The sequence below is a fragment of the Poecile atricapillus genome, chromosome 26 (genome assembly GCF_030490865.1).
Source record: "Poecile atricapillus isolate bPoeAtr1 chromosome 26, bPoeAtr1.hap1, whole genome shotgun sequence".
NCBI classification, from domain to species: Eukaryota; Metazoa; Chordata; class Aves; order Passeriformes; family Paridae; genus Poecile; species Poecile atricapillus.
In genome coordinates, this window is record NC_081274.1 from 3,305,398 (window position 1) to 3,333,301 (window position 27,904).

At 47.9% G+C, this 27,904-nt stretch overlaps 1 protein-coding gene and 3 pseudogenes across 1 annotated transcript in view; 1 reads left to right on the top strand and 3 right to left on the bottom strand.

Annotated features, from left to right (window-relative positions):
• The window catches only part of LOC131588643 (zinc finger protein 850-like), a 105,956-nt pseudogene extending 98,617 nt beyond the window's left edge, over positions 1 to 7,339 (bottom strand).
• LOC131588609 (zinc finger protein 239-like) overlaps positions 1 to 16,511 on the bottom strand; it is a 204,302-nt gene extending 187,791 nt beyond the window's left edge. The window contains exon 1 of the mRNA XM_058857559.1: positions 16,262 to 16,511. The gene's annotated coding sequence lies outside the window, so the exon portion shown is untranslated. The remainder of the gene's footprint in view (positions 1 to 16,261) is intronic.
• The window catches only part of LOC131588521 (zinc finger protein 850-like), a 497,145-nt pseudogene extending 474,441 nt beyond the window's left edge, over positions 1 to 22,704 (bottom strand).
• The window catches only part of LOC131588505 (zinc finger protein 208-like), a 911,601-nt pseudogene that overhangs the window by 443,175 nt on the left and 440,522 nt on the right, over positions 1 to 27,904 (top strand).

Here is a 27,904-nt window from a genome sequence, read left to right on the forward strand (position 1 = left end):
AGAATCCCTTGAAATAACACAGGCAGATCACCCTGACTCTTGAAAATGGCCTGTAAAGCTGGTGTCTGTATTTGGAGAAGCAAAGTGGGCTATTTCTGATGGAGGTTCCTACTGACAAAGTCAGCCAATGCAATCGGCTCTGAAGGCAAGATCATTTGGATGTTGCAATGGCTGTGGCTGCACCAGGGTTTGGGTTTTTTGGTTGGCCCAGAAGAATGAGCTGTGAGCAGCAGCATCTCTGCGAGGGAGGAAAGTGCCCGGGGAGCTGGGGCAGAGCAAGCGTGCTGGATGTGAGCACTTGTGGGTGTGGAGGAAGCTGTCAGAGCGCTGTGTTTGCTTTTCCTGCAGGCTCGCGCTCTGATCCGGCAGAACGGGACCCCGCAGCTGCAGGAGCCCAGGCGCCTGTCGGCTCTGCTGCGGGACTTCCTCGAGTGCAGCCTGGAGCCGGACGAGGAGCGGCGCTACTCTGCCCAGGAGCTGCTGCAGGTGAATGCCAAGCGGCTGCGGGGGAAACGGCAGCGCCAGGGAGGGCTTTTCTTGTGGGGCCCCCCTCCCATCATCTCCACTCCCGCTGCTTTTCACACGCAAAGCAAGCAGAATCCTCGCCTGCTTTGGCTTGGCAGGCTCCTGTCGAGCTCATCTGGACCTGGTGCCCCGCCACGAGCGGGGACATCTTCAAGCACATCAGGTGGCTCAGAGCCCTGCCTGACCTGAGCCTGGATGTTTCCAGGGAGGAGGCACCTCCCACATCCCTGGGCTCCCTCTGTCAGTGTTTCCCCACTCTCCTGCTACAGCAATTCTTCTTTAGATCTAATCTGAGCCTGCTTCCCTCTCTTGACTTTCAAACCATTCCCCTTTGTCCTGTTGCAACAGAGCCTGTGAGGAAGTTGAGTCTGGAAAGTAACAGTTCATTTCTTTCTTTTTTATCCTTTGGGCAGCACCCATTTTTGTCATCAGCCAAGCCTCTCTCCAGCCTGACCCCTCTGATCACTGCAGCAAAGCAACTGAGGGAGCAGCAGAGGAGGAGATGAAGCCCAGGAGGACAGCTTTTTGTCACAGTAGTTAGGACAAGGAGTTAGTTAGGGTAGTTAACACTGTGAGTTAGTTAGGGTAGTTAGGACAGCCTGTTTGTTATGGCAGTTATTTGAATAAAATCTCTGTTAAAGCTCAAGTCCCTTGAGGTGTCCTGTCCTTCTCCCGCTGTGACTCAGCTGCCCGGAGCACTGCGAGGGGAGAGCGGGCCCAGCCTCGCCCAGAGCTGAGCCCCAGCAGAGCCTGGCAGAGCCCAGAGCAGCCTCGGCATCTGCAGAGTCAGCCTGGAAGGAGGCGCTTGGAGCCTTCTGGGCTGCAGCCGGCTCTTGCTTACAAACTGTGTGCGCTGGAAAATGCCTCTGGTTCTGCGGGAGGGCAGAAGGGGCCCGGGGAAGGCCCAAGTGCTCCATGCAAGGGAAAAACCTGCCCTGTGTTTGTGATAAATAACTATGTTGTTGTTGACCTTTGCTATTATATGCTGGCTTTTTCCAATTATTATAATCACAACGATTTTGATATAGCACAGTTTGTAATAACTTTTAACTGCTTTTGATATAGTAGTGTTATAAATGACTTTCAAATTTCCAAACAATCAAATTAATTTAATTGATAATATAGTTTAATAAATTGGATACAAAATAATAAAAGAATACAATTTAGTAAAAAAATACAATTTTGTAAAAAAGAGATACAATTTAGTACATATATTCAGATATATATATCTATATATATGTATATCTGAATATATGTACCAAATTGTATCATGTTTTTAATATATATATATATATGAATATAATTGGCCAGTGGTTACAAATGGTTAAGGCATAAGCAAAACCGACCGGGGAACGGGGGGTGCTTCTCACCTCACCTCATGTAGGAAACAAAGCACTTCAAGACAAACTTATATACTGTATGCTTATACATATTCATTAATGTTTCCCATAAGTTTCCTCCTATTTCCCATTTTTCAGACCATTTATCTTCTAAACTACATCCTCTACCTTAATTTTGACATGTAACATCTGCAAAGGGGTACATCTGCTTTATAACACTGATTCTTAATGGTTTCTAATAATAACTTTAATAACAGTTATAATTTAGTTAGCACGAATCAACTCCATTTATTACACTCGGAATGAGGAACCCCTGCACTTCCATTTCTGGGTGAATCCCCCTTCCTGGGCACAGAGACCCCCTTGGATGTTCATTTCGGGGCACCAGGACCCTCTGGTACCCCCTTACCCAGCCCCAAAAACCCCTTATCTGGAACCTGGAATCCCCTGAACCCCCATTCTCGGGAATGGAAACCTCCCAGAACCCCCATTTCTGGGCACCGGGACCCCCCTGAACCTCCATTTTCAGGCACTGGGATCCCTTGAACCCCAGAACAGAGGAAGGGACCCCCCTGAACTCCCATTCCGCTGCAGCAGGACCCCCGTGCACCCCTGTATCCAGGACTGGAACCCTCCCAAACCCTCCATCCTCACACCCTGGGACCCCCCTGCAGCCGAGCCAGGGACCGGCCTGGCCCCGCAGGCCCCGCTGGACAAGGCTCAGCGAGCCCTCCCAGGGCTCTCCCACTGCAGAGGTCAATCAGGGAGAAGTGCCAAGTGACCAGCCCTGCTGGGGAGACGTGTATCCAAAATGAGAATGGATCCCCCAAAACCACAGCTCTTCCTTTTAAACAGAAAAGGGGAGATGTTGTGGTGTGTTTTTGTTTCATTTCAAGTTTGAAGTTGTTTGTATAATTAGTTTGTTCTGTTACCCCCCTGCTTTGTTGGTTTAACCCAAAGTTATCTCCTCCCCTGCCCTGCCCATCATTGTATCCCAACCCCTTTTTCCAGCACCTTCCCTATCAATCTTGTCCACCCTGCCCCTTGTTCCCAAATGTTCCCTGTCAATCCTGCCTTATGCCAACCCCCTGCTTGGACGTCCCCTTTGGAAATCCCCTAATCCACAGCACCCCATTGGTCCATGTGTCCTATTCCCCTCCCCAGGATATCCCTCACTGGTTGAAGTTTTGTATCCACACCTGGACCCTCCCCATATATAAATTGCTGTACGCTTGTATTCTGTGTTTTTTGCTCCTGGTGCTGCTGGAAACCGCCCCCGGCAATGCGGGCTCAGCTCCAGCTGCCAGGTGGAGCACGTCAGCCTGGAGCACCCCCTGAGCCGGCACTGGGGCACGGCCCGGCCCCCACAGCGCCGGGGGCAGCGGGGGAGGCACTGGGGGGGCCCAGAGGGGGATTGGGGTGTGCTGGGAGGAACTGGGAGGGAGTTTGAGATAGACTGGTTTAAACTGGGAAAGGGGTTTGAGGGTCAAGAATGGCTGAGAAGGGGATTAAAGGATGTTGGGGAGGGTGGGATGGGGTTCTGGGGGTCCTGGTGGAAACTGGGAGGGAGTTTAGGGGTGCTGGGTGTCACTGGGAGGGATTTGAGTGAGCCTGGAAAGGCTGGAAGGAGACTGGGCATTGGAAAGCAGGGATTGGGATGAGGTTCATTGTGCTGGGAAGAGACTGAGAGTCCAGGTGGGGCTGGGAAAGGACTGGGAGAGGGTTTGGGGGTCCTGGGGCAGTGGGGGGCAACTGGGAGGAGGCTGTGGGATCCTGATAGGGACAGAAGGTTCTTTTGTGGTCCTGGGGAGGCTGGGAAGGGACTGGGAGGAGGTTTCAGAGGTCCTGGGTGGGGTGGACGAGAGTGGAAGGGTGCTTGGAAGGGCTTGGGGTGTCTGAGACAGTTTTTGGGGGAGATCCTGACCTCTGCAGACCCCCCACAGATGCCGCCAGACTCTACCCGCAGCAAAATGCTGACAGGGATCAGGGGCTCCTTGTTGGGCTTTGTCTTCCTGGTGCTGGAAATTGGCTTCTACCTGTACAAGAAGGTAAGGGGGTGTCCCGGAGGTCATGTCTCCCCTCCCCTGGAGCGTGTGTGCTTCCCCATGACCCCCAGCCCGGTGTCACTCCCTTTTCTCTGCCCACAGAGCTCCTGAGCCGCTGGCGGTCGCAGCCCCTCCATGTGGCCTCAGGCCTGGCTGGGACCCCCTGCTCCATCCCCACCCTGATTTTGGAGGGGTCGTGTGTCCCCCCAGCTCTGCTGTCACTCTGCCCCCGCCCGGCTGTTCCCAGTGTTCCCAGCAAAGCTTCCCAGTTCGCCCCTCTCCCATTTATGGGGGGCAGTGGGGAGGGACATGGGGAGACCCTGGCAGGGACAGACCCTGTGCAGTGATGGATCAGGACCCCCGTGTGTCCCCCCCATGTGTCACCCTGTTCTGGGGACTCCTTGGGAGACACCAAACTCCAGCATGGCACCCAGCAAACCCTAAAAAAGGCTGGGACCCCTGAAGCCACCAGGGAAATTTGGGGAGGGGGTGCATGGGTGGTACCTGGACCATGCCAAGAGCCCAGCGCTGCCACAGCCCAACCTGCCCCGGCTCTATCCTGGCTCCTCCCATGGGGCGTGAAGGAATTGGAAAAAAGGGGGTCCAAGGGTGGGCACTGGGCCGGGGGTGAACAGGAGAAGAGATGGAGGAAGAGAAAAAGGGCCAGAGAGGAGAAGGAGGCGGGATGAAGAAGGAGCGAGACTCATCCAAACCCAATATGGGGCTCCCATGCCCCTCTTTTCCCCTGCTCCTCCACCCCTGCCCCACTGCCGACCAATCCACCACCCCACCTCTCCCATCCCCCCTTTCACTCAATTCACGCAGATGCTGGCAGCTTTTTCCTGGGAGCAATTCCTGAGTTTGGGGATTTTTGGGGTGCAGTTCTGGAGGGGGACAGCTCTGTCTGTCTTTCCCCTCCCTGCTGTGGCCTCTCAGCTGCCCCCCATACCCTGGGGGTGCTGGGATTTCCCTCCTGGGCACAAGGACGTTCATTCCCTTCCAGGAGCCCAATGCCCAGCTGGGGCTCCAGGCCAGGGGGTCCTTGAGCAGCTGCCCCAGAACCTCTGCCAGGGGCTCCCAGCGCAGCCGCAGCCGCTCGGCCTGGGCTCCCCAAAGCCCTCAGCAAGCCCCAAGTCCCTGCCAGGAACCCTCAACTCCCTCAAACCCAGCATCCCCCACAGCCCCTGCAAGTTCCCCCCATGGCAGTGGCCACAGACATGTCCCCACATGTCACTGGCCATGGCCCACCATGTCCTCACCCATGGCTGTGTCCCCACCATGTTTCCATCCCTGGCATTGTCCCCCACATCTGTGCCAGTGTCCCCGCATGTCCCCATGAATGGCTACATCCCTGTCCATGTCCATGTGTTCCCATGTCACTCTCCATGTCCATGTCTTACCATGTCCATGTCCCTCAAGCTCCCTACACATGTCTTTGTCAATGTCTTTATTTTTCCCCAATTTCAGGCGTTTTCAAAGGATGAAGAGAAAGGAAAAGCCAAAGAAGGCCCAAAGTAAAAGATTTCTGTGTCCATGCCAGCTGATGATCCACGTAGTTGGGTGGGAGGAAAGAACTTTTTCGGGGGATTTCCACCCCACTGTCTCCAAAATACTGATCTTTGCCCAAAACCATCAACATTTTGCTGAGAAAGACACCCTTGGGCAGAAGGAAATTAAACTTGTGGAATCACTGATGTTAGAAAAGACCTCCAAGACCATACAGTATTCCTTGATGCCACCAGAAGATAGGACTGAATTTAAAAGATTTTCTGGGATTGAAAGTCAACAAATCTACTCCCCACAAGGAATTCCCATTGTTGGTCTGTGTCCTGATGGACTTTCATTCCCCTGATTTCATCCAGGTGCCCACAGGGAGCCAGGAAGATGTGGAGCCTCCCAGCCAGGTGTCTTCCCAACACGGATCACCAGGACCACGGATCACCAGGGCTCTGCCCAACGGGGGTCACTGGGGATCATCCAACGCCGATCCTCCCATGGGGGATGGAGCTGGAGCAGCGCACGAAGCTCTTCCCGCACTCGGGGCACTCGCAGGGCTTCCCTTACTGGTGACTCTGTTGGTGTTTGGTCAAGGTTGAGCTCCTGGAGAAGCTCTTCCCACACTGGGGACACTCGTAGGGCCTCTCCCCACTGTGGATGCGCCGGTGCCTGATGAGGTTGGAGTTTTGCTGGAAGCCCTTCCCGCAGTCGGGGCAGCGGAAGGGCCTCTCGTCTGTGTGAATCCGCTCATGTAGGAGGACATGGGAGCTGGTCTGAAACCTCTTCCCACACTCGGGACACTCGTAGGGCCTCTCCCCAGTGTGGATGCGCTGGTGGTTTCTCAGGCCAGAGCTCTGTCCAAAGCTCTTCCCACATTTCAAGCAGGTGTAGGGCCGTTCCCCTGTGTGGATCACCTGGTGTCTCATCAGGTTAGAGATCTCTCTGAAGCCCTTCCCACATTTCCCACACTCATAGGGTCGTACCCCAGTGTGGATCCTCTGGTGTTTCCAAAGGCTGGAGCTCCGGCTGAAGCTCTTCCCACATTCCCCACACTCGTAGGGCTTTTCCCCAGTATGAATCACCTGGTGCTGGATCAGGTGGGAGCTCCACCTGAAGCCCTTCCCACATTCCAAGCACCTGTGGGGCTTCTCCCTCAGCTCTGAGCTCCGGCTGGATCTCTGGCCGTGTTCTTGGCACTGGGGGGATCTTTCCTCCTCGCAGCTCCCTGGAATGGGTTTGCAGCCCCTCCTCGTGCGGGATCTCCAGGGCTTTTCCTCCTTCTCTTCCATCTGGACACAGTTTGGGAAGGAAAATTCCTGGTTAGGAGGAAAAAAAGAAGAGGAGAGCGCCTTGGGCTGGGGGTTGCTCCTTGCCCAAGTTCATCTCAGAAAGTCATTGGGGATTTTGTGTATGTAAGAATCTCTAAAACACCAAGCCCAAACATCCTCCAAACATCAAAACAAAGATCAAAAGCTACCCAAACACCAAATTCAGGCAAAACTCCCTCCAGAACAGAAAGATTCAGCCCCTGCAAAAAAACAAACCAGCAACATTTAGCCCAATAAAACTCAGAAACACCAAGATTCAGCCCCATCAAAATCATGGATCCCTCTGTCCAGTCACCTGCTGACGGTGGGCAGGGCAACACTCCTGGAACTGCACACACAGGGAGGGTGGAACCTTGTCCTGCTTCCTCTTCCTGCTCCTCCTCCTCCTCCTGTGGCCCTACTCTTCCTCACACTCCTCTTCCTCCTACTATTTCTCCTCCTCCTGCACAGTCCCACCTTGTCCTCCCACGTGCATCCTTTGACAATTTTGGTCTTCAGCCCTGCTTCTCCTTCCCCTCCCCTCCTGCCCCCAGGCCCAGCACCCACTGCCGCCTCCCTCTTCCCCCCCAGTCCCACAGCATCCCACCGCAGGGGCACGGATGGAGCTGGGCCAGCTCGGCCTGGGGCAGCGCTGGGCTCTCGGCCGCTTCCGCCCGCACTCGCTCCCCACTGCAGCCGCTCCCGCCACCACAGCGCGGGGGGGCCCGGCCTTGGCGCTCCCCCCTCCCACCTCCCCAAATTCCCCTCAAGAGGGGCGCCAAGGCCCGGGGGGGAGGGGCGCAGCTGGGCTCCAGCTGGGACCATTGAGGGGAGAAAATGGAATGTTAGAAGGGCATCCTGGACAAAGGGATGATGAACCCAAAATATCCAGGAAGGGTCCCTTGGGAGCATGTGGAGGTCGTTTGCACATTCTCCCGGAGGGAATTAAGAACATGGACAACAAGGGGGACAACAAGGGAAACTGAGAAAGGATTTAGACGACAGGGGCTGGATGGGGTTGGTGTGCTGGGAAGGGATTGGCTGAAGGGGAGTGTGCAGGAATGTGCTTAAGGCAAGAAGCAGCAGGAGCAATCCATGGGGTAAGAAAAAGGATGATGGAAAAGAGGAGGAAGACAAAAAAAAACCTGAGGATTGGGATGTTTCACTGAAGGGTCTTATCCTCAGAATTTGCCAGCTGACTCAGATCCTTTGTATCCCAGTTTTCCAGGACAGGAAAAGAAGGAGGTCAGGATTTCAGGGGGTTTCTCTGAGCTGGGAGCGGCAGGAGCGGGCGCAGAGCTGCGGCACCGGGAGCACGGGCTGGGGGCCTGTGGGGAGCTGTGGGGCCGGGCCGGGGCTGTGGGGCAGCCGGGGCTCAGCGCCGGGCGCTGCCTGACCCCGGCACCCCCCGGGCAGGGCCGGCAGTGGCCCCCGGCCCCCAGGAGGCTGCGGGACGCCCCGGCCGCTGCCCGGCCCCGTGGAGCTGCCGGCCCTGCCCGCCGGGGGGGCCGCCTTTGGACACTGCGGCAGGACAGGGACCGGCTCTGGGATACGGGCTGGGGAGGGGAGCCTCAGCACAGCCAGCACCAGGAAGGAACAGCTCACAAATGGGGATTAGACCTGCAAGGATCCACATGATCTTTTAAGCATTTTGTGCTGGGTCCCTGGAGAAAGGAAGGATTTTGCAGAAAGCTCAGCAGCTGCCACACGATGAGCACCCACACGCACTGAGGGGGGCTGCAGCAGGGCCACAAGAAACCCCTGCAGCACTTGCTCCCAAAGGCTCAGCAGCTGAATGCAGCAAGGGATGAGCAAAAGGCCAAGCTGAAGGCAAAGGCCATGGCACACTTCCTACAGCCCCTGAGGGATCAAGCCCAGGGCCCAAGGGGGCCCCAGCAGCCAGGGGACACCCTCGGCCACAAGCACCTGGCACAGGCATTGCCCTCCTGGCCAGGGGACAGCCCACCCAAACAGCCCCTGGCAAGGAATCAGCCTTCCAGCTGCAGGGCACAAGGACACTGCAAGCACAGACAGGAGCACCCTCAGCACGAGCAAGTCCAGCCCTTGATGGACACGGATTCTTAGAGGTCTCACAGCTCCCATTCCACCAGGGACACACCACACTGCAGCCCTTGGGAACATCCAGGGTGGCTCTGGATCCAGAGGAGACCTTTCCTGATGGACACAGGGGCCTCTCCATCCACTCAGAATCTTAGACCTAAGGAAGGAAAATTATTAAGGAATATTTTAATTAAGGCACTAAGTGGGAAAGATGAGTGGAAGTGTTTTATTCAGCCACTATTAGCAGATGTGGGACATGGGTTTGAAATGCAGGAGCTTTTATTTGCTCACAATTGTGATTATAATTTACTGGGAAGGGATTTGATGGCTAAATTGAGAATGCAAATTAATATTGCAAAAGGTGATACAGAGGCTGGTTCTGTTGTACCTCTGTGTCAAATGTCTGGCAGAGCCTAGGCTGAAGTGAACCCACAAGTGTGGGCAGCCCCAGGGAAATTGGCAAAATTAGATATGGAGCCTCTCCAAATTTCCCTGAAGCAACCAGGACAAGAGGTGTCGAAAAGCAATCCCCTGTTCCAAGGGAGGGAAGGGCTCACAGCCTGTCTGTGAGTCCTGCTCAAGGCACGGCTTGGGGAGCCAGGGATGGCTCCCTAGAATGCTCCTATCCTGCCAAACAAGAAATCCAATGGAATCCACACAATGCTGCAGGACCCAAGAATAAGAAATGAGATGATGAAACCGAGGCACCCCACAGGCTCAGATCCTTACACCATCCTCAACCAGGTGCCCTCCTCACACTGCTGCCATTCACAACTTGATGCAAAAGATGCTTTCTGGGGATCTGCCCACTCCCAGAGGATGCAAACACAATTCTGCCTTGGGCTGGCAACAAGAGGTAGAAGGGAAAATGCTCAAGACATGGACAGTCCTTCTGCAGGGATGCACGGAAGCACCGGCCTGATTGGGGCAAGCCTTGCAGGAAATATCAAAGGAATTGACCTCACCCCCAGGGAATGGCTTAATGCAGGATGTGGATGACTTGATCCAGTCAGAAAAACAAGGACAAGAGATAGAGGAAGCCTCTGTGAAATGGCTTCATTTGCAGGCAAAAAAGCAGCTTTGAGTATCTGACGGAAAAGTTCAAATAGTGGAGAAAATGTTTAAATATTTGAGACCTATTTTGACTGAAGGCTTGTGGTATATTGACCCTGAGAGGGTTTAGGGAATCTCAGAAATAACATTTCCCAGGACTAAAATGGAGATGGAATTATTCTTATCATTAACAGGGAATTGCAGGAGCTGGATTGAGGATTCTCTCTTCTAGCCACAACACTGTGTGACTTTTTTACTCCCAGATATTCTCAATGTTACGGGGTGGACAGAAGAAAGAGAAAAAAACTTAACAAAATGAAAAAAATAAAATAATTGATGCCCCAGCCATGGCTCTTGCAGACTCAGAAATCTGAATTGGAAGGGAATATTAAACAGGCCACCCCTGAGCCTGCACTGAAGGCAACGCAGCAGCAGCCAGGGCTCCCCAGCGGGGGAAGCCCCTGGGCCTGCCCACAGATCCTCTGCTCAAATCCTCGGCCTGGCCACCCTCCTTTGCCATCTCCAGCCACTGCGGGACAATCCTTGCTCTCACTCTTGCAGCTTCAGCCCTTTCTGTGCCTGCCCTCGCCACAGCTGCTGGGGAAGGCACCGGGACAATTCCACTCTGCCTCTCAATTACACTCACACTCTGCCCTGCCCTGCCCAGGATTAGCTGCTGGCAGAACAGACCAACTTTAAAATGGCTTAAAAACTTATTTCTCTCGTCACACTAGGTTTGCCTTTGCCTTGGGGAAAGGAATTTTAATGTTTCTTTTCCACCACTCAGCAGAGATGTGTTTAACATCTCAACAGACTGCATAAAGGTAACAATTGAAATTTTAAATCAGCTGGGAATGGGAGGATATAAGGTGTCTAAAGAAAAGGCACAAATTTCCCAGCAGACTGTGATTTACCTGGGGTGTGAAATCTCACAAGGACAGTGTAAGCTGGGTACTAATCGTATTCAAGCCATTTGTGCCATTCCAGAACCCCAGAACCTACATGAGCTGTGAGATTTCCTTGGGATGACAGAGCGGTGCCGCCTGTGGATCATGGACTATGGACTAATTCCAAAACCCCTGTATGAAGCCCAGAAGACACAACCACTTACCTGGGGCAGACCACAGAAGGAGGCCTTCCTCAGACTGAAGGAGGCGTTGACAACAGCTCCGGTGTTAGGATTGCCTGATCTATCCAAAGATTTTCAGCTGTTTGTGCATGAAAGATCACACCCAGCACTGGGAGTGCTGACCCAACATTTGGGAAGCTGGAAAAGGCTGGTAGGCTGCTTTTCCAAACAACTTGACAACGTGAGTGCCGGATGGCCTTCATGCCTGCGGGCAGTTGCAGCCACTGTGATGCTGATCCAAGAAGCCAGGAAACTCACGATGGGTAGACACACAGATGTCTATGTGCCACACATGGTGACCACTGTTTTAGAACAAAAGGGGGGCCATTGGCTATCTCCAAGCAGGATGATGAAATTCCAGTTAATCCCAACTTTGCAGGATGATGTCACACTAAAGACAGCTAACCTTTTGAATCCAGCTTTCTTCCTTACTAGCAAACACATCTGCCCAACGAGCAGAACTGGTTGCTTTAACCAGGGCATTAGAGATGAGTGAAGGGAACAAAGTAAATATCTGAACTGATTCAAAACATGCTTTTGGAGTGGTGCATGTACACAGGGCACTGTGGAAAGAAAGAGGACTGCTGTCTTCTCAAGGCACACACATTAAACATCAAGATGCAGTCCTGCAATTAATAAAAGCAGTATAAAAGCCTGAGCAAGTAGCAATCATGCACTGCAAAGCTCACCAATCAGGAAGCTCCAAAATTCATGAGGGAAATCGGAAAGCAGACTGGACAGCCCAACAAACTGCTCGAGAAGTACAAACTGCAATGGCATTGATACCTTTAAAAACTAATGTATCTCAATTCAATTTACCCTCAGAACCAAAATGTTCAATAAAAGATGTGAAATTGGGATGCTCACTGAATGCACAGAAGAATTCAGAAGGGTGGTATGTGACTACACAGGGACAAGTACTGGTACCCCCCTCGATAATGACAGAAGTTCTACAAATTAAACATAACAAATGTCATTGGAGTGCAGAGGCACTGGTGAAATTGTTAAAACAAAGTTTAATTTCAGTACAGATGTCAACAATGGCAAAATCAGTAATGTCAAAATGTGAAATTTGCTTAAAGAACAATCCAGTGGCTAGACGACAGGCACAATTAGGGAAAATTTGGGTAGGAGTAGAACCAGGAGATTATTGGCAAGTAGATTTTGTAGAATTACCAAGAACACGAGAATACAAATATCTATTGGTAGGGGTTGACACATTTTCAGGATGGCCAGAAGCTCTTCCCTGTCACACAAATCAAGCAAAGGAGACAGTCAAGTGGTTACTGCAAGAAATCATTCTAAGATTTGGGGTGCCTCTAGGAATATCATCAGATAGGGACCCACATTTCACAGCCACAGTAGTGAGGGAGGTGAGTAGGTTACTGGGAATAGCTTGGCATCTCCATACACCATGGAGACCCCAATCCAGTGGACAGGTGGAGAGGATGAATCAGACATTGAAGAGGCAAATCAGAAAAATATGCCAAGAGGCTAAATTGCAGCAGCCACAAGCTTTACCAATAGCACTGCTGAGGACTCGGATAAAGCCTAGAAGCGGGATGTCAGTCAGTCCTTATGAGATATTGGATGGGAAACCATATGAATCCCCTGAACCTAATCCAAATGTACATGTTACAGGGAAGCAAGAGGTGTAGAATTATGTTCTGTCTCTTGGAAAAGCTCGAGCTCGACTTCGGAGCACCCTTGTGTGGAACAGGCCGCTGACTCTTGAGAATCCAGTTCATGACATCCCCCCGGGAGATGAAGTGTACGTTAAAAGCTGGAAGGAAGAACCATTAAAAGAAAGGTGGAATGGACCCTATCAGGTACTGTTAACTACCTTGACAGCAGTCAAAGGAGCTGGACTGGATCCCTGCATACATTACACCAGGGTGAAGAAGGTTTCCCCTGCACTGTGGACTGCACAAACTGTAGGGCCAACAAAGCTGCAGATAAAGCGGGTTTGATTGTTTCAAATGTCTAGGTTGCTAGTGACTGTAATGGTGATTTTTTTATGGCCTTCACTGCCATCAGTTGGAATCACTGTTACCTTGGGATGTCAAATGCAAAAGGATCAGCTGACAACTCTTCATTTGAGAATGAAGAGGGATGTGGGGGTGCAGCCAGAAACACAAGTGATAAAAGTCTCTAATACTATTCAGGCAGAAAATGGGATGATTAGATTAATTAAAGATTTTGCCAAGATGCAAAACAGCAGCAAAATAACTGCCTGTCTGCCAATACCAAAGGCAGCAGGAGACCAAATAAATTGGGGAATTATAACATCAAAATTTCCTGAAATACAAAAGAATAAAAATGAAAATGTGAGCTATGTATTGCAAATAGATTACGAGTACCAAAATAAGACAGTGTTTGAAAATGCTGTGAAGCCAAAGTATTCATCTAGATGGGATTGTCATGAAAATGGAGGAAAGTATGAACCAAAACTAGGCTGGGATGGGGGATTAGGGAATTATGGATGGTGTTATGAAAAGATAGCAAAGGTCATTAAAGAAAAGATTTCAGTATCAAAGTGGAAGTGTGAAGGACAGGAAGGAAAAGATCGGGCTGAAGCTTGGGACAGTGCATGGTCAGTGAGTGTGCTTCAGAAATTCCAATCTATGGCAGATAGCCCTTGGTGCATTAAGTGGGAAGGCTCTGAAAATGAAACAGATCCAGGGGTATGGAACACTGCAACCAGTAGTGGAATGGAGGCAGACAAAGTGAATTGGTGGGTATGGAACAAAACTTAGGACTGTACTTATGATGATGAAGAAATAAAACAAATGCCACCACTTGTGGTAGCTCTGCAAATTGGATGTGCCTGCAGAGGAATCAAACATAAACAAGGGGAAATAAATGACAAGATAGGACAAGTGATCCAAAAGGTAGTATGTAGCACAAGTACAATTCAGAGTCCAGGCCAATTTGGATGGGCAGCAACCGATGGCACCTGGACAACACATTTGCCTGTAGGTGAAAAAGTAAAAGAGATAACTTTAGGCCTCCCCACCTTATGCCAAATTTGGAAAAGGTCCCCATTCAAGGGAGAGCATGAACTTCTGCAAATAAGGAGAAGATGAGAATTTCAGGAAAACAAAGCTGAAGATGAAGAAAGATGGCAGGAACCCTCCAGCAGTGTAAAATTTGAGTGGGCGCTGGAATCCTTGTTTGGTCCAATAGCAAATTATAACAATAGAAAGATCTTGTACAAACTTACAGGTCAGGTAGAAAGATTGGCAAGAGTTACCAAAGAGGGATTTAGAGAGCAAAATGTACAATTACAAGCCACAACTAAAATGACCCTGCAAAACAGATTGGCTTTAGATACGTTATTGTTGAAAGAACACGGAGTATGCGGGTACCTAAAAGGACAAATTGATCACTTGTTGCTATATTTTATATATTAGTAAAGGCCTGTATGCACAAACCAGCCTTTGAAATAAGTCATGATATTAAGAGCTAAAGTCCTTGAAACCTTCATGCTGAAGAGAGAGTAAAGCAAAACAATATCCCTGTGTGTAAGAGAAAAAATGTAAACTGTGTGTGTTAGCCAATAGTAACTTGCTCTGCCTGCAGACCCTGTAGAACCCTATAAAAGTGTGCTAAAGATAGAAATAAAGTGGCATTCACGATTACTTCTGTGAAGACCGGTGAAGAGCTGGCGGTCTCTCAATAATCACTGCTGCATCCACATCCCAAATGGAACTGCAGATGTAGAACACGACATTAATCCATTAAAACCCATAGAACATGAAGCACAGAAAGAGAGGGAAGATCTCACCACAAGTTGGGTAGATAAAATTTTTGAAGGGTTAGGATGGAACGTGAGCGCATGGATCAAAACTATTCTTGAGAATTTAATAATCCTACTAATTGTGTTCTTAGCAATCTGGTTAATCTATGCAGTTCTGAAAGGAGACAGAAAGAAAAGAGTATCCTGGAACCAGAAGATAATAAAGGCACTGACACGGGACAGAGATCCACATCCGCATTTGTCATCTCCAAGTCCGCCAGAGTGTAACAACGCTTACGACAACTGTGGATTCGAAGATGAACATCAAGTATAAACTCAGAAAAAGGACTGTATAGAGTGAAAGCATTACACTTATTATAGTAAAGTGAAATATTTTCAAAGTGGGAAATACATTACTATGGGGTTAAATGTATCTGAAAATGTTTCTTAAAATCATGTAGAGGTAGGCCACAAGAATGCTTGGTATTAGGAATGGACTAGCAAGCTGAAATGTTTACGGTAACGGGAACTGGTACTTGGGGTCTCCAAGATACCCACCCAGAGATAAGATTTGGACATGTTCGTGCAAGGATGAGCTAACTCTCATGAAGCAATATGGACAAAGTTAATGAAGCAATATTAATGAAGCAATATTGATAAGGTTGTTACAGTGATTACTGCTACAGCTGACATTGTAGAAATATGTGCATTTTGGACAAAGACAATGGAGCTAGATTTGGGTTGCTGATACCCCTAGTTCCCACACACTTCAATAAAGCACCTGCATATATTCAGTCTGTGATTCTGTGTGTTCCTGAACGCTAACAAAGACAGATCAAAAACTTCCAAAACACCAAAATTCTGATATCCACTCAGAATAGAAAGATTCAGCTCCCACAAAAAAACAAAACACCAACATTTAGCCCAATAAAGCTCAGAAACTCCAAGATTCAGCCCCGTGAAAATCGTGCATCTCCCTGCCCGGGCACTCGCTGCATGCGGGGGTGAGGGGGGCAATGAGGCCGGGCCGGAGCAGGGGGTGCCTGAGAGAGGCCCCGAGCCCGGGGGAAGCCCCTGCAGAGCCATGGAAGTGGCTCCTGGCCGGACTCGGGGATCCCCCTGGCGATCCCCGCTGGAGCAGCCTGGTCCTGAGGGACTCTGGCCCCTGGCAGGGACCCCAGGCTGCAGCAGGACAAGGATTCCTGTCCCTCAGGGGGAGGCACTGACATGACCTGACTGTGACCCCCATCCCTGTGCCTCTGGGCGGGGAGGGGGACGGAGAGGGGCACAAAGTTAAGCCCGGGAAGGAAGAACAGCTGGGGGAAAGATGGATTTCCGTAGGAATTACTTACTTCTCGTTTTCTTGTTCTGATACATTTGGCAATAAATTCGATTAATTTCCCCAAGTCAGGTGTGCTGTGCCCGTGACCAAGGATTGAACTGTCCCCACCCTCATCCAGACCCCCGAGCCTTTCCTTGTGTGTTCTGCTCCCCGCCCAGGGCAGGAAGGAGAGTCACAGAGTTTTGGCCTCTTTCCGGCATGCCCTGCTCCATCCCGGACTCACCCCCAGCTCGCAGCGCCCTCAGCTCCCGGGCATCCCGAGCTCCCGGCGCTTCAGCGCAGCGGCGCTTCCTTGGCCTCCTGCCCGGGCCGGGCCCAGCGCCGGGGCCGCTCCTCAGCCCAGGCTAACGAGAAATGGCGGAGCTCAGCCCAAGGCAGGCGAGGCCGTGCCGTGTGCAGAGCCCGCCGCTGGCTGCGATTGGCTGCTTCTGCCGTCACTCGTGGCTCTGGCGCGCGCTGATTGGGCAGAGCGGGGACAAGCCCAGCCCCGCTGGCGCCCCCAGGGCGGCCGTGGGGCAGGAGAGCCGCCATTGCCGGAGCGTCTGTGCGGGCCCGGCAGCGGCGGCAGCAGCGGCCGGAGCCCGGTGAGGCGGCGGCGGAGCTCGGAGGCGGCCCCAGCGCAGCGTCCCGGGCACAGCGCAGCCACCTCCGGCCTCCCGACACGAAGCGGGACGAGCCAGCGCTGCTCCGCCACCGCCTCCTGCCGAGGCCCCAGCGGCAAGGAGACCGCGGGCAGCCGCTCCCGCAGCGCCCTCAGCCCAGGGCCAACACGGGCCGGCCACGGCACAAGCCACCCGCCACAGCCCCCTGCCGCCCCCTCCCGGGCCCGCAGCGAGCCCCGAGCCCCCGCAGAACCGAGCGCGGCTCCCACCTGCGATGGCTGGGGCCGCCTCCGAGCTCCGCCGCCGCCTCACCGGTTGTGATCAATGAAATTACAATTTTGACAGCTAGGTCCCTTGGGTTAATGGCAGTTTAATTAAAAATTAATACAATTTAGTAAATGGAATAGTAATTTGGTGTAAAAGAATACAGTTTAGTAAAAGAATATCATTTAGGAAAAAATTACAATTTATATCTATAATTTGCCAGTAATTAAGTATGATTAAAGCATAAGCAAAACCAACCGGGGTACGGGTTCCTCACCCTGCCTCATGTACAGAGCAAAGCACTTCAGGCTAAACTGATATAGTGTATGCTTATACATATTCATTAATGCTTCCTGTAAATTTCCTCCTATGTCAAATTTTTCTGACTTTACGTCACTTTCCTTCACGGCACATGCGTCACTTGTTGTTAGGGGGTCTTCAGTCTTCTTTTGGGGGTCTTTTGGTGAAGGCTTCTCCTCTTCCTCATTGTCCTTTGGATAACCTTACAGGTTTGTGTGTGCGTACTAAGCGTTGTGTTATGTTACTCTACTAATTAGTCTGATATTTACTGGTTTTTAGGCCCAATGCTAAAAGTCGTTCTAATTTTGTCCATCTCAAGGCCGTTTTGGTCTTGAGACATCACTTATCTTCTAAACTACATCCTGTACCTCAATTTTAACATGTAACATCTGCAAAGGGGTACATCTGCCTTATAACACTGATTCTTTTGGTTGCTTCTAATAATAACTTTCCAAATAGTTAAAATTTAGTCAGCACAAATCAATTCCATTTATTTTAATGCCCCATTTCTCTTTTTTGATTACATTTATTCATGCTTTTTTTAAAAAAATAATAAACTTGAATCTTATTTTTTTTATCTTCTCAATAATTTCATTTCTTGCATTTACTTTATTTTCATTTCTAATTTTTAAACTTTTTCCATGCTGTATCAAGCTTTTTGCACTCTCTTTCAAATTTAGTTAACTTTTTTTTGAGCTATTATAGTTTCTTTTCATTCAGTATTCCTTGAATTACTGAATGGATTAGTCTAATAAGGCATGAAATTATACAAAATAGAAACAATAATCTTAATATAAAACACTATACCATAAATTTTAACTTTTTCCACTAAGTTCTTTTAAAAAGGTTATCTCACTAATCAGTCTTCAAAATAAAATTCTATTTTTGATCTGGTACATGTGCTACATTTTTAATATCTTTAGCAATTTTTGTGATGGCTTTTCTGTAATCATTTATCTTTATACAACACTCAGATTTGTTAAACTTTCTACAAACTCCCCCTTCTTCAGCTAACAAATAGTCCAGGGCAATTCTGTTTCCATAAACAAATGCTCACATTTGTGAATGTTGCTTGGCCAGCAGCTTTAGGGCAGTAGAGGTGTGGTTTGAAACAACTTTAACTACTGTCTGCAGCTTTATGAACTGATTCAATAGATAGATTTGGGTTCTGTATCTCTAAGATCCATCTGCAGCTCAAGTGGCTGGGTCATCTCTCTGCAGGCCATTTGTCTTCATTTCTGGTTTCTTCTTGCTTTTGGAAGGTCAAGGTTCAAGTCTCTTTTATTGTTTTTTAATGTTTCATAAAGTGGTGTTCTTAACATATTGCTCCTGGACCTCGAAGAAGGAGGGTCATGTAACTCTTAAGATACAGGTTCTTCTCCACCTTTGAGGTAATTCACTCTATGCTCTTTACTCACAAATTTAATATATTCTATCAGGGGCTTTCCATTTGTTACTTGTTGTACCTGGTTGTTCCCAATAGAATTTTAGGTCACTTATGGACTGGTAAGGGTTGGCTCCAGAACTTTTATACCAGCACAAATCAACATGGTTATCCTACAATTAGTTTCTTTTTGTCATTCTCTAATATCCAGCAGGAGTTTTTGGTGGCCAGGTGTTAGTATTGTTATCTGATACAAACAGTTTAAATTATTTGATGATTCAAAATTTATCTTCCAGGTTATTTTAATGTCTTGGAAGTTTGAGTAAGATTTCATTTTAAAAATTGGTCTGGAGCTAGACTCCCACTTTCCCACAGCTATTTTTTGAGCTATTTTAAGTCTTTCACAAATTTAATATTTAAATAATGTTAATTCTATAACTACTTCTTGCATTAAACCTACAGAATTATTTTAGTTAAAGTTGGCCAGTCTCAGTTGCTATACTGCTGTTTCAACTGTTCACACTACTTATTCATTTTGTCTAATTCTTTCCCTGAGATTTTTTTATACTTTTATAAAATTACAGTGATTGTAACAGGCAGCATTAACATATGGATGTGCCACAAACACAGATTTTATCTTGTTTTTGCATTTGTCATATTTGTTTGCATTTGTCACATGGATCAGAATTATTTTGATTTTGTTTTTGCATAGTTTGTTTGCTCATTGTTTGCTTGTTTTAATATTGCTTGTTTCTTTCTTTTTTTTTGGATTCTGTCCCATCCTGCTTTATGGTTTTGGCCAGTTGCCAAGGGTATCTTAATGAACACAGTGAAAATAATCCTCAGGAGTTTTCACTCTCTACCTTCCTCAAGGCCCCTTGGGCTGCAGCCAAGGGCCGAGGTGCCGCTCTTCTTGGTAGCAAAGTTTATACCCTGGGGTCTGGTCACTGACACGTTTGGTCTCACTGCTACCCTTGGCCTCATAAGGTTCCTATGAGCCACTTCAACTCTGCTTGTTTCAAGGATGGCACAGATTTCACAGCACTGTCTTATCTCTCTCTCTCTTAGTCAGTTATATTTTTTTTCTTTTAATTTAAACTACTAAAGCTCCAGAGATGTGCCAACTACAATAAAAGTTACTTTTTCCACAACTTCAGTTAGCAATTTATTAATAAAGCTTTAATTAACAGGGGCTTCTTCTAGAAAAATTTTTGCTGTTAAATAAATAAAACATTTAGTCAAAACCATTTATATTGACTATACAAAATATTGAAAAACAAACATATTTAAAAAATACGGAAATTTAAGGTTCTGTGAAAAATCCTGTGCTACATGTTTTTAACACTTATAATGCACATAACACAACTGTAACACACCATTTAGATACTATATATTCATAAAATGTGTTTGTGCTTCACAGACTCTAAGCAAGGCAGAATTTGTCTTTTGAGTGTCTAAATATAATAAACCAAACCAAATTAATGCCAGGTTGTAACAAATGGTCAGTTGTGTTATATGTTAGAGTTCACTTGGCACAGCCAGCACTGCACACTTTTCAGTTAAATGGGATTTAGGTAATGCTGCTGTTTCTATTTCCAGCAAAATATCTTTAGATGAAGGAACAGTTTTACCTCTTTTTTTTTTTTTTTTTTTTTTTTCTGCTACTTATTAGTTTGTAAAGGATACAACAGATTATTGAAAGACCCCCAAGCTGTTCACCAGTCTTCACAGAAGTAATTGTGAATGCCAGTTTATTTCTATCTTTAGCACACTTTTATAGGGTTCTACAGGGTCTGCAGGCAGAACAAGCTACTATTGGCTAACACACACAGTTTACATTTTTTCTCTTACACACAGGGATATTGTTTTGCTTTACTCTCTCTTCTGCATGAAGGTTTCAAGGACTTTAGCCCTTAATATCACGACTTATTTCAAAGGCTGGTTTGTGCATACAGGCCTTTACTAATATATAAAATATAGCAACAATAGATAACTCTCGCTTTCTTGTGTTTTAGTAATAAATTTATCTTTCCCCCCACCCCGGGGAAGCTGCAGGGTAGCATAGTCGCTCTCTTGATTAAAAGGTTCTTTTGAATTTACATACTGATTTAAAGCTTAACAAATCCAGTTTTAAACGATCCAAACTTTGGCCAATTCAAATTATATTTTCGGATCATTTTCTTTGTCTATTTAAACATACAATAATTAATCATTTTCTGCTTGTTTTTCCTCTCCGGGATTCCCATGTATTCCCAAATCATAACATCATCCTCAGTGGACTGTCCTGAGGAATGCTCCCCTCCTGAGAAACCCCCTCACGGTTCTCAGATATTCCGGGCTCTTGCGAATTCCCCTTATAATTCCCAGCCCCTGGGTTCAAGGACTTACTGTCCCTTGAACCCATCTCTGGCAGCAACCAAGCAAGAAATCTCCGGTACCAGGAGAATCTTGATCCCCCTCACTCACTCCGTGCTTCAACTTCCCCCCTCCCTCAATATTACTCTGTTGCTCTATCCCGTCTTTTGCCAACTACTCGCTTCCTGTCTAATTTCCTCTCTTTCTCAATTTCTTTTACCCCTCTTTGACTGCTCATTTCTGGCTACTTCTCTTCCCAATCCCTCTTAGCTACGTACTAAAGTTCCCAACTATTTTCTCTTTTTAAAGGAAGTTGAACCTGACTCGATCACTCTCCTCCTGAGTCACTTCACTCAGCGATCAGATCGCTCCCTTCTCCCCGAGGACTTTCCCGTGGGTTTTAAGATTGGGACTCTCCCTCCCGTCCCTGCCGGGGATTTTCACTCGTTCTTCTCTTTCCCTTCCCTCCTTTCCCGGCCGGTCTCCTCGCGGAGAGCCGAAAACGCGGTACGGCCGGAGGTCTGCACTCCCTTTGTGGCTCCGGGCTGCCCAGCCCCGTCTCAGCCACTGCACACACACACACAGGCACACAGCTCCCCCCTGCCCAGCCCCGTGGGACTCACACACTCCGTTTGCCCAGCGCTTCTTGTGCACAAGACGTTTTACAGGCACCTTTATCTCTGGCCGCCACTCTACGGGAGCTCTTCTGCACGCTTCCTACAGCCAGCTTCTTCTGCTTACGCTTTATCCTAAGTGGAACTTCTATTTCCAAGGGAGCACGATCTAACCTTGGCACCACCTTGAAAAATTGGTGGGGAGCTCCTTCCCATCATTAGCCGTTCTCCCCCTAGATCGGAATTCATGGGTTTTGGCACCAAATTGTTATAAATGACTTTCAAATTTCCAAACAATCTAATTAATTGATAATATAGTTTAATAAATTGGATACAAAATAATAAAAAAATACAATTTAGTAATAAAGATACAATTTACTAGATATATTCTGATATATATATATATGTGTGTGTGTGTGAATATAATTGGCCAGTGGTTACAAATGGCTAAGGCATAAGCAAAACCATTTGGGGTACGGGGGGGACTTCTCACTCCACCTCACGTACAGAACAAAGCACTTCAAGCTAAATTTATATACTGTATGCTTATACATATTCATTAGTGTTTCCCGTATGTTTCCACATATTTCCGATTTTTCTGACTTTACGTCATTTTTCTTCACGGTGCATGCTTCACGTGTTGTTAGGGGGTCTTCAGTCTTCTTTTGGGGATCTTTTGGCGAAGGCTTCTCCTCTTCCTCATTGTCCTTTGGATAACCTTACAGGTTTGCGTGTGCGTACTAAGGGTTGTGTTCTGTTACTCTACTAATTAGTCTGATATTTACTGATTTTTAGGCCCAATGCTTAAAGCCGTTCTAATTTTGTCCATCTCAAGGCCGTTTTGGTCATGAGACATCACTTATCTTCTAAACTACATCCTGTACCTCAATTTTAACATATAACATCTATAAAGGGGTACATCTGCCTTGTAACACTGATTCTTTTGGTTGCTTCTAATAGTAATTTTCCAAATAGTTAAAATTTAGTCAGCACGAATCAATTCCACTTATTACACAACCTCCCGGGCCCGCAGCGAGCCCCGAGCCCCCGCAGAACCGAGCGCGGCTCCCACCTGCGATGGCCGGGGCCGCCTCCGAGCTCCGCCGCCGCCTCACCGGGCTCCGGCCGCTGCTGCCGCCGCTGCCGGGCCCGCACAGACGCTCCGGCAATGGCGGCTCTCCTGCCCCACGGCCGCCCTGGGGGCGCCAGCGGGGCCGGGCTTGTCCCCGCTCTGCCCAATCAGCGCGCGCCAGAGCCACGAGTGACGGCAGAAGCAGCCAATCGCAGCCAGCGGCGGGCTCTGCACACGGCACGGACTCGCCTGCCTTGGGCTGAGCTCCGCCATTTCTCGTTAGCCTGGGCTGAGGAGCGGCCCCGGCGCTGGGCCCGGCCCGGGCAGGAGGCCAAGGAAGCGCCGCTGCGCTGAAGCGCCGGGAGCTCGGGGTGCCCGGGAGCTGAGGGCGCTGCGAGCTGGGGGTGAGTCCGGGATGGAGCAGGGCTATGCCGGAAAGAGGCCAAAACTCTGTGACTCTCCTTCCTGTCCCGGGAGGGGAGCAGAACACACAAGGAAAGGCTCGGGGGTCTGGATGAGGGTGGGGACAGTTCAGTCCTTGGTCACGGGCACAGCACACCTGACTTGGGGAAATTAAATTGAATTTATTATCCAACATGTCAGAACAATAAAACGAGAAGCAAAGTAATTCTTACGGAAATCCATCTTCCCCCCAGCTGTTCCTCCTTCCCGGGCTTAACTTTGTGCCCCTCTCCGTCCCCCTCCCCGCCCAGAGGCACAGGGATGGGGGTCACAGTCAGGTCATGTCAGTGCCTCCCCCTGAGGGACAGGAATCCTTGTCCTGCTGCAGCCTGGGGTCCCTGCCAGGGGCCAGAGTCCCTCAGGACCAGGCTGCTCCAGCGGGGATCGCCAGGGGGATCCCCGAGTCCGGCCAGGAGCCACTTCCATGGCTCTGCAGGGGCTTCCCCCGGGCTCGGGGCCTCTCTCAGGCACCCCCTGCTCCGGCCCGGCCTCATTGCCCCCCTCACCCCCGCATGCAGCGAGTGCCCGGGCAGGGAGATGCACGATTTTCACGGGGCTGAATCTTGGAGTTTCTGAGCTTTATTGGGCTGAATGTTGGTGTTTTGTTTTTTTGTGGGGGCAGAATCTTTCTATTTTGGGGGGATATCAGATTTTTGGTGTTTTGGAAGTTTTTGATCTCTCTTTGTTAGCATTCAGGAAAACACATAATTGTATATTGACTGTATGCAGGTGTTTTATTGAAGCGTGGGGAAACTAGAGGTATCAGCAACCCAAATCTAGTTCCGTTGTCTTTGTCCAAAATGCACATATTTCTACAATTTCAGCTGTAGCAGTAATCACTGTAACAACCTTATCAATATTGCTTCATTAATATTGCTCCATTAACTTTATCTGTATTGCTTCATGAGAGTTAGCTCATCCTTGCTCGAACATGTCCGAATCTTATCTCTGGGTGGGTATCTTGGAGACCCCAAGTACCAGTTGCCATCACCGTAAACATTTCAGCTTGCTAGACCATCCGTAATACCAAGCATTCTTGTGGCCTACCTCTACATGATTTTAAGAAAATTTTCAGAAACATTTAACCCCATAGTAATGTATTTCCGCCCTTTGAAAATATTTCACTTTACTATAATAAGTGTAATGCTTTCACTCTATGCAGTCCTTTTTCTGAGTTTATACTTGATGTTCATCTTTGAATCCACAGTTGTCGTAAGCGTTGTTACACTCTGGAGGACTTGGAGATGACAAATGCGGATGTGGATCTCTGTCCCGTGTCAGTGCCTTTATTATCTTCTGGTTCCAGGATACTCTTTTCTTTCTGTCTCCTTTCAGAACTGCATAGATTAACCAGATTGCTAAGAACACAGTTAGTAGGATTATCAGACTCTCAAGAATAGATTTGATCCAGGAGCTCACATTCAATCCTAACCCTTCAAAATTTTATCTAATCAACTTGTGGTCAGATCTTCCCTCTCTTTCTGTGGTTCATGTTCTATTTGTTTTAATTGAGTAATGTCGTGTTCTACATCTGCAGTTCCATTTGGGATGTGGATGCAGCAGTGATCAATTTGTCCTTTTAGGTACGCGCATACTCCGTGTTCTTTCAACAATAACATATCTAAAGCCAATCTGTTTTGCAGGGTCATTTTAGTTGTGGCTTGTAATTGTACATTTAGCTCTCTAAATCCCTCTTAGGTAACTCTTGCCAATCTTTCTACCTGGCCTGTAAGTTTGTACAACATCTTTCTATTGTTATAATTTGCTATTGGACCAAACAAGGATTCCGGAGCCCACTCAAATTTTACACTACTGGAGGTTTCCTGCCATCTTTCTTCATCTTCAGCTTTGTTTTCCTGAACTTCTCGTCTCATCCTTATTTGCAGAAGTTCATGTTCTCCCTTGAATGGGGACCTTTTCCAAATTGGGCATAAGGTGGGGAGGCTTAAAGTAATCTCTTTTACTTTTTCACCTCCAGGCAAATGTGTTGTCCAGGTGCCATCGCTTGCTGCCCATCCAAATTGGCCTGGACTCTGAATTGTACTTGTGCTCCATATTACCTTTTGGATCACTTGTCCTATCTTGTCATTTATTTCCCCTTGTTTATGTTTGATTCTTCTGCAGGCACATCCAATTTGCAGAGCTACCACTAGTGGTGGCATTTGTTTTATTTCTTCATCATCAGAAGTACAGTCCTAAGTTTTGTTCCATACCCACCAATTCACTTTGTCTGCCTCCATTCTACTACTGGTTGCAGTGTTACATACCCCGGGATCTGTTTCATTTTCAGAGCCTTCCCACTTAATGCACCAAGGGCTATCTGCCATAGATTGGAATTTCTGAAGCACACTCATTGACCATGCACTGTCCCAAGCTTCAGCCCGATCTTTTCCTTCCTGTCCTTCACACTTCCACTTCGATACTGGAATCTTTTCTTTAATGACCTTTGCTATCTTCTCATAACACCATCCATAATTCCCTAATCCCCCATCCCAGGCTAGTTTTGGTTCATACTTTCCTCCATTTTCATGACAATCCCATACAGATGAATACTTTGGCTTCACAGCATTTTCAAACACTGTCTTATTTGGGTACTTGTAATCTATTTGCAATACACAGCTCACATTTTCATTTTTATTCTTTCGTATTTCGGGAAATTTTGATGTTATAATTCTTTAATTTATTGGGTCTCCTGCTGCCTTTGGTATTGGCAGACAGGCAGTTATTTTGCTGGTGTTTTGCATGTTGGCAAAATCTTGAATTAATGCAATCATCCCATTTTCTGCCTGAATAGTATTAGAGACTTTTATCACTTGTGTTTCTGGCTGCACCCCCACATCCCTCTTCATTCTAAAATGAAGAGTTGTCAGCTGATCCTTTTGCATTTCACATCCCAAGGTAACAGTGATTCCAACTGATGGCAGTGAAGGCCATAAAATAATCACCATTGCAGTCACCAGCAACCTAGACATTTGAAACAATCAAACCCGCTTTATCTGCAGCTTTGTTGGCCCCACAGTTTGTGCAGTCCACAGTGCAGGGGAAACCTTCTTCACCCTGGTGTAATGTATGCAGGGATCCAGTCCAGCTCCTTTGACTGCTGTCAAGGTAGTTAACAGTACCTGATAGGGTCCATTCCACCTTTCTTTTAATGGTTCTTCGTTCCAGCTTTTAACGTACACTTCATCTCCCGGGGGGATGTCATGAACTGGATTCTCAAGAGTCAGCGGCCTGTTCCACACAAGGGTGCTCCGAAGTCGAGCTCGAGCTTTTCCAAGAGGCAGAACATAATTCTACACCTCTTGCTTCCCTGTAACATGTACATTTGGATTAGGTTCAGGGGATTCATATGGTTTCCCATCCAATATCTCATAAGGACTGACTGACATCCCGCTTCTAGGCTTTATCCGAGTCCTCAGCAGTGCTATTGGTAAAGCTTGTGGCTACTGCAATTTAGCCTCTTGGCATATTTTGCTGATTTGCCTCTTCAATGTCTGATTCATCCTCTCTACCTGTCCACTGGATCGGGGTCTCCATGGTGTATGGAGATGCCAAGCTATTCCCAGTAACCTACTCACCTCCCTCACTACTGTGGCTGTGAAATGTGGGTCCCTATCTGATGATATTCCTAGAGGCACCCCAAATCTTGGAGTGATTTCTTGCAGTAACCACTTGACTTGACTGTCTCCTTTGCTTGATTTGTGCAACAGGGTAGAGCTTCTGGCCATTGTGAAAATGTGTCAACCCCTACCAATAGATATTTGAATCCTCGTGTTCTTGGTAATTCTACAAAATCTACTTGCCAATAATCTCCTGGTTCTACTCCTACCCAAATTTTCCCTAATTGTGCCTGTTGTCTAGCCACTGGATTGTTCTTTAAGCAAATTTCACATTTTAACATTACTGATTTTGCCATTGTTGACATCTGTACTGAAATTAAACTTTGTTTTAACAATTTCACCAGTGCCTCTGCACTCCAATGACATTTGTTATGTTTAATTTGTAGAACTTCTGTCATTATCGAGGGGGGTACCACTACTTGTCCCTGTGTAGTCACATACCACCCTTCTGAATTCTTCTGTGCATTCAGTGAGCGTCCCAATTTCACATCTTTTATTGAACATTTTGGTTCTGGGGGTAAATTGAATTGAGATACATTAGTTTTTAAAGGTATCAATGCCATTGCAGTTTGTACTTCTCGAGCAGCTTGTCGGGCTGTCCAGTCTGCTTTCCAATTTCCCTCATGAATTTTGGAGTTTCCTGATTGGTGAGCTTTGCAGTGCATGATTGCTACTTGCTCAGGCTTTTGTACTGCTTTTATTAATTGCAGGACTGCATCTTGATGTTTAATGTGTGTACCTTGAGAAGACAGCAGTCCTCTTTCTTTCCACAGTGCCCTGTGTACATGCACCACTCCAAAAGCATGTTTTGAATCAGTCCAGATATTTACTTTGTTCCCTTCACTCATCTCTAATGCCCTGGTTAAAGCAACCAGTTCTGCTCGTTGGGCAGATGTGTTTGCTGGTAAGGAACAAAGCTGGATTCAAAAGGTTAGCTGTCTTTAATGTGACATCATCCTGCTCGGTTAGGATTACCTGGAATTTCATCATCCTGCTTGGAGATAGCCAATGGCCCCCCTTTTGTTCTAAAACAGTGGTCACCATGTGTGGCACATAGACATCTGTGTGTCTACCCATCGTGAGTTTCCTGGCTTCTTGGATCAGCATCACAGTGGCTGCAACTGCCCGCAGGCATGAAGGCCATCCGGCACTCACGTTGTCAAGTTGTTTGGAAAAGCAGCCTACCAGCCTTT